Source organism: Heterocephalus glaber, unplaced genomic scaffold, assembly GCF_053883595.1.
Source record: "Heterocephalus glaber isolate CG9 unplaced genomic scaffold, H.glaber_assembly_v1.0 deba00001606, whole genome shotgun sequence".
NCBI classification, from domain to species: domain Eukaryota; kingdom Metazoa; phylum Chordata; class Mammalia; order Rodentia; family Bathyergidae; genus Heterocephalus; species Heterocephalus glaber.
This window is the reverse complement of record NW_028258377.1, coordinates 14077662-14083661: the sequence shown is the minus strand read 5'-3', so window position 1 is coordinate 14083661 and position 6000 is coordinate 14077662. Positions and strand designations below refer to the sequence as shown.

The 6000-nt window shown below is 45.2% G+C and overlaps 1 protein-coding gene across 4 annotated transcripts in view; it reads left to right on the top strand.

Moving 5' to 3' along the window:
* Positions 1-767: 767 nt before the first annotated feature.
* The window catches only part of Sfxn1 (sideroflexin 1), a 47506-nt gene continuing 42273 nt past the window's right edge, over positions 768-6000 (top strand). Inside the window, exon 1 of one of the 4 annotated variants that reach the window (XM_004836356.4) lies at positions 768-1009. The gene's annotated coding sequence lies outside the window, so the exon portion shown is untranslated. Of the gene's footprint in view, positions 1010-1242; positions 1352-3840; positions 5271-6000 lie in introns of those variants that run through there. The other 3 variants (XM_004836355.4, XM_004836358.4, XM_004836357.4) reach the window with 3 other exon arrangements.

Sequence of the window (6000 nt, the reverse complement as noted above, 5' to 3'; positions counted from 1 at the left end):
ATCTACTATATCACACCTGCACCTGAAGATGGCCAACTGGGTCTAACCCTTCCCTATCCTACATAGAACTTAGTTGCCCAACCCACATTATACTGTTGCAACCTTTATATTGAATTGTTACCATTTATTTTAAGTGCTGATTACCATCGCTTGGCCTATTGCTTTAAAAGGAAGAACATCTTTAGGGTTTTTTTCTTTTTTAATCTTTTTGAGCCTAGCACAGACACTAAACATTCCCAGGAATTCTGAGGATGAGTACTATCACCCAAAATATTCATGAAATACTGTTTGAATTTGGGGAGTTTTGTTTTTCCCATGTAGATCATTAAATCACCTGGAGTTGAGTCCCGTGTATGGGATAAGGTTGGGGACTCAATTGTCCCAGTATTGTTTAAAAAATATCTCACCTTTCTCCCCCCATCTGTGATGCCAACTCGGATCAGGTTTCTTCTGCACCTATAGGGCCCCATCACCTGCCACTGTCTAGCTGCATGACTGCTCTTTATTTTCCCATATACATCTTACAGTCAGCTTTTGAAGTTACACACACACACACACACACACACACACATTAGCGATTTCCGAATTCTGTTTTAAATAACACTACACTTACAGTTTATTTGGGGAAAAAAACTTTCGTTAAAAATGGAATCCCTTTCCATTAACATGATAGAATTCACCGTTTCTTAGATTTCATCTCCCTAGAATAATACGTCCAGGATCCAGTATATCTCACCAGCTGCACTGTAACCAACGTGGTGCAAGACAGTGACGCTGTGCTGCTTAACCAGCGTGACCTCCATAAGTAACTCCCTCTGTCTGTGCTTGGTCTCCTCTACGGCCGAGCCTCCTTACAGCAGCCGCGGTGACGTAAAGCAGGTCGTTGGTACCACCTAAAATCCCTTTGCAGCGGCGGTAGTGCCAAAGACTACACTTTGGGAAAGAGTCTAAATGAATTAAGGCGTGAGTGGATGCCAAGTCTATGGAAGGCTCTGGGAAGAAGAAATGAGTAAGTAAGGAGTAGTCCCATAAGGGAGGCCAAAATGAAAAGCAGAGCCCTCCACCCTCCGGAGGATAAACTGGAGGTTCATTATGGAGCCAGAGCCAGGCAAGCAGCCAGAAGCAAAAGGTGGTACGAGGGGTCCCGCCTGGAGCCAGGGAGGCTGAGACGCAGGCTCGAGGGGCCTGCCAGCCTCCAGGCCTCCGCGCCGGGGCGCGCGCTCCCAGTGCCGCGCTCGCGAGGACGCGCTCCAAGGCGGCACCGCGCGGGGCCGCCGTGGCGCTTCCGGTAGAGGCGGAGGCGGCGCTGAGTGGGACCGGCGAGCGGCGCGGGCGGCGGCCGGGGGAAGCGGTGAGTCGCGGGTGGCGAACCGAGCCTCCGGGTGCAAAATGCGCGGGAACCCGGCGGAGGCGCGCAGGCTGGGGCGCAGTCTGAGGTCACGCGGCGCGCTGCAGGGAGACCCTCGGAGGGCAGAAGCCCATTCTCCGGGTTGGGATGCCGCGGGCCTGGGGTCCCTACACGTTGGGGACCCCTTCATGACGCTCCCTGTCAGCTCCCCACCTCTAGCATCCCGAGGCCCTGGCGCCCCTCGAGTCCTCGTGGTAGGGTGGGTCTCGCCCCCCAGTGGGGGGGGCTTATCTGTCCACGCCCACGAGCACCCTGCAGTGCTGTCCCCAGCGCTGCGTGACGAAACTTGCCGCGAGAGCACCCAAGATGGCTGCCTTGGGGACAATCCACCCCGCGGATGGTCGCGAGCCACTGCCAGGTGACCGGGTGGCTCAGACCCCCGCGCCTCTCATCATCCTAGCTTTTGGCGTCTCTCCGGCAAAAAGCGAAGCCTGGAGGTCAAAGAGGAGACCACCTAGCCTCCACCCGAGAACTCGCAGTCTGCTAGGGAGCAGATGTGCTAGTTGTCCCGCGCACACCTTGCATTTCTGGCTTTTCTTCTGATCCCCCACGTGGCATAGGGCTCTAACCGTCCTAGAATGGCAATAACCACAGTATGTACCGTGTGCCAGATGGTTTAGGTCCCTTTACTTTTACATTCTTCTGTGAAGTGCTTGCCGTTGTCTCCATAATCCAGATGGGAAAACGGGGAGGTCAAGGGAGGCGCAGAGAGGTTGAATAACCTACCCAAGGTCACACAGCTGGCCATCCCTAAACCAAGGCCATCAGAGTAACAGCTTAAATGCTACAGCCTCAAAGATGCTTTCCCATAGTATGCTGTCTAAATACACACACACACACACACACACACACACACACACACACGCCCTTGTTACATTACACTTGTGTTTATTTTTTTTCATTAATAGCATTTGTCATTAGTTGAAATAAACTATATTCACTTGTTTTATTCGCTCCTTGTGAATAGGGCCTGTGCTTATCTTGCTTAAACTACTCCCCACCCCCAGCAAACAACTGCTTCCACTCCACGAAGTAGGTCCCCAAGGAAGATTTGTTGAGTGCCTGTTGAAAAAGCCAGCTCTGCTTAACTTCAGAGTTTGGGCATTTAACCAGTCCATGACAGCTGCCTTCTGATCCTCCAAGGTTCTCTAGTTCTAATCCCTCTTCTGCTTACCTTCTAGATTTTGACCTGAATCCCTCTGGGTTTTCTCTTTTTCTTTCTGCCCATCCTTATTTTACTGAGCTGCTTCCATGTTTCAAGCATTGTAATACTGTAGGTGCTAGAGGGGAGCAGGGCTAAATTGAGAGGGGTCTGTAGCTCTTAAAGTGCAGGATGAGGATTTGAGGCATGAGAGAGAACTGTTCAGAAAAATGAATGAAGTCCCTACCAAGAAGTTCTGGAACCTCCAGCAGTTCTTGGACTGCAGATGCCTTGCTTGCAAAACTGATGGTGTTTGGAGAGCAGAATGTCTCCATTCCCATTCAGCCCATTACAGCAATAGATAGTCTGTATCTTGTAGACTTTTAGCTCACGTGGTTGTTCGGAAAGAAACAAGATCTATGGTTGCAATTGTTAGAGAGAAACCTGCATAGCAGTGGGTGGATATGGTTCAGGATTTGTAAAATGTTGATGGTGCTCTTAATTTTCTGTAGGTTTTATGAAATCCCACGGGGATGAAAATAGAAAGGCACCAAGTGAGAGACAAGCTCCCTTTCCCTCTTCTTACTTCCTCCAAAGAAAGCTGAGAGGACAAACAAGGCAGCAGTCCCCCTTAAGGCAGGTCCACTGTCCAGCTTCATTGTTCTCTGATTCCTTAGAATAAAATAAGGCATCTCCCCACATTCTGCTGTGCAGTAATGATGAGGTGCATTTAGTTGTAGTATAATCATAGGTGGGATCAACTTTTGGCTTGTGATACAAGGTAAGAAATCAGTAGCAGTAAGTTGGTTTTTTTTTTTAGGCTATTTAGGAAGTAAAGCATCATTTTAAGATATTACACATATACATTAAATTAAGTCTGTGTATCATATATATATGTATAATTAAGCAAATGGGTTTGCTTAAGTTCAGAGTTGAATGTTTAGTTAACTACTGTTAATTTATAAAATAATTTTATGGACTTGGGTATATATACTATGTGAGTTGATTCTGCTAAGTGAGTGGTAAAACATTCTACTGAATGTGTCCTAAATATTGTAGTTTGTAGTATTTTATCATTTTTATAGGCTGATGCCACCAATTCAAGAATTGTGATTGCAGTGGACTGGCCAAGGACTTCACCTGTTCTAAGATATTACTTAAGCAACCCAAACTCAAAGCTGATCTTGAGGACTGGAATGCGAACAACAAACAACAATTACGATTGCCTGTATTGCCACAAAGGTGTTCAGAGTTAGTAAAAGGGTGGCGTTTACATGAGAGTGGGGAGTACAGTCACCATGGAGGTCATTCTTGCTATCATCCTAATTCTAGACAGGGGAAGAGTATGCAATGCAAACCTGTGGCTAAGTGGAAATGTTCTTTGAAAGCAATCTAATTCTTCACACAAGATTCACTTTTTTTATCTATAATTTACTGTCCTATGTGGCCACACCCATAAGGAAGGCATGCTGGTGTCAGGTGACTGGCCAAAAGCCAAAGGAAATTAATAAACTGCTTCTTGGGCTCTTTGAGTTAGTGTGACTGTACATTGACCTTGCCCCAACTGCTAGAGGATCAAAAGTGTGCTACACAGTCAGACAGAACTGCCGGGGATTTAGCTCAGTGGTTCCAGAGCCTGCCTCGAAAGTGCAAGGTCCCGAGTTAGATCCCAGTACAAAAAAAAAAAAAAAAACTAAAACTAAAACAAAGTCAGACAGAACTGCCGCTTCAAGGCTGTGTCATTGAGCCTGGAACTTCATGTCTCTGAGTAACTCTATAAAATAGGGGGAAATATCCTGGACGGTTATAATGAGGATTTAGCGAACTAATGATCTGTGGGAGCCCAGAGTCTGGAACTTGGTGAGCACCCAGTCATTCCACAGCCAGCAGACAGCAGGGCCTGGAGTGGGCTGCTCCGCACCTGCCTGGCCCCAACTGATCAGGCTGAAGAAGGACACCTTACCTTAACTCCTTAACCAACAACAAATTTCCAGCTTAATGAGTCATCATTTTTAATCAAGCTGGGGTTGAAAGCCTTCATTACTAATTCCCTGAGAAACCACATTTCCTGCTAATTTGTTTTCTATGAAATTTCAGAAAATTCTTTTCCCAGTAGACAAATGTTTTCTTTGTACGTAGCTAAAAGTTTGAAATACAAAAAATTGTTTTTCTTAGACATCTCTGATCATGTTCTTTGGGAAGCTGGGGCAGCCACATTCCATCTTTCCCATCTCTGCCACCACCAGTGCAGTGGCTACATTCATGGGCATGACCACAGCTAATGAGGACAAGACTGCGACTGGGTGGTTCCTAATGATCCCTGTCTTTATTTGGAACTTGGGATGAAACCCAGGGCCTATACTGAACATTTAATAAAGATTTTAAAGACTTTCTGTGTACTTCAGCTTGGTAAACAGTACCAACTCTGTGGTCCAATCTTCATCTCCATTTTATTGATGAGAAAACTGGCTTATGAGGGTTATAACTTCCCCAGTGACATGCCCACACAGGGATTGACTGATTCAAGACTCAAATCTAGATAATATTCATTTAAGTCCATTATCCATTGCAGAGGTTGTCAGGGTAAATTCTCACAATAGGTCACAGGGTAGGAACCAGCCAGGGCAAACAGGCCCAGTAACCTATGTGGAATTGCCCTGAGGTCACTGAAGTATCTATGATGCCTCAGCAAGATTGCAAGAATCTTCCTTTAACTGGCAGGTAATTTGATTTTTACTTATATTTTTATATTCTTTCAATATACCATCTCTCAGACTTACCTGGTATGACCATTAATTGTTCATTTTCCAGATCATTTTCTTTGTTAATACATGTTTATAGTATATAATGTTTACAGTCTCTGTCAGGAGTTGGTACATGTGCATAATACATCTTAATTCCTTTTTGTATACCCTTTCCCTTCCCTTTCTCCTCCCTGCAGCCAACTCTTGATCCCCTTCCTTTTTGGGGGGAAGGAGGGATGTTTGCACTAGTAATGTTTACATTCCTTGTGTAGAGTTGGTACATTTACTTAGCACATTTAAATTCGTTTTTTCAGTCCTCTTTCCCTTCCCACCATTTCTTAATAACATTCCCCTTTGAGAACGATGTATCTCCCTACTTCCTATTATTTAGCTTTTATTTTACTCTTCATTTATACTTTGGGTTTCTCATGTGGGAGAAACTTTGTGATATTTAAGCTTATATGTCTGGTTTATGTCACTTAACATTATGAAGTCAAGGTACATTCACTTTCTTTCTTTTTTTTTTTTTTTTTTTTTTTTTGGTACCGGGGATCGAACTTGGGTCCTTGCGCTTGTGCAGCACGCCATGAAACCACTGAGCTAAATCCCCGGCCCTACATTCACTTTCTTATACATGACTTGTTTATCTTTCTTTATGGCAGAGTAGTACGCCATTGTGTGTAAATACCACATTTTCTTTCTTCATT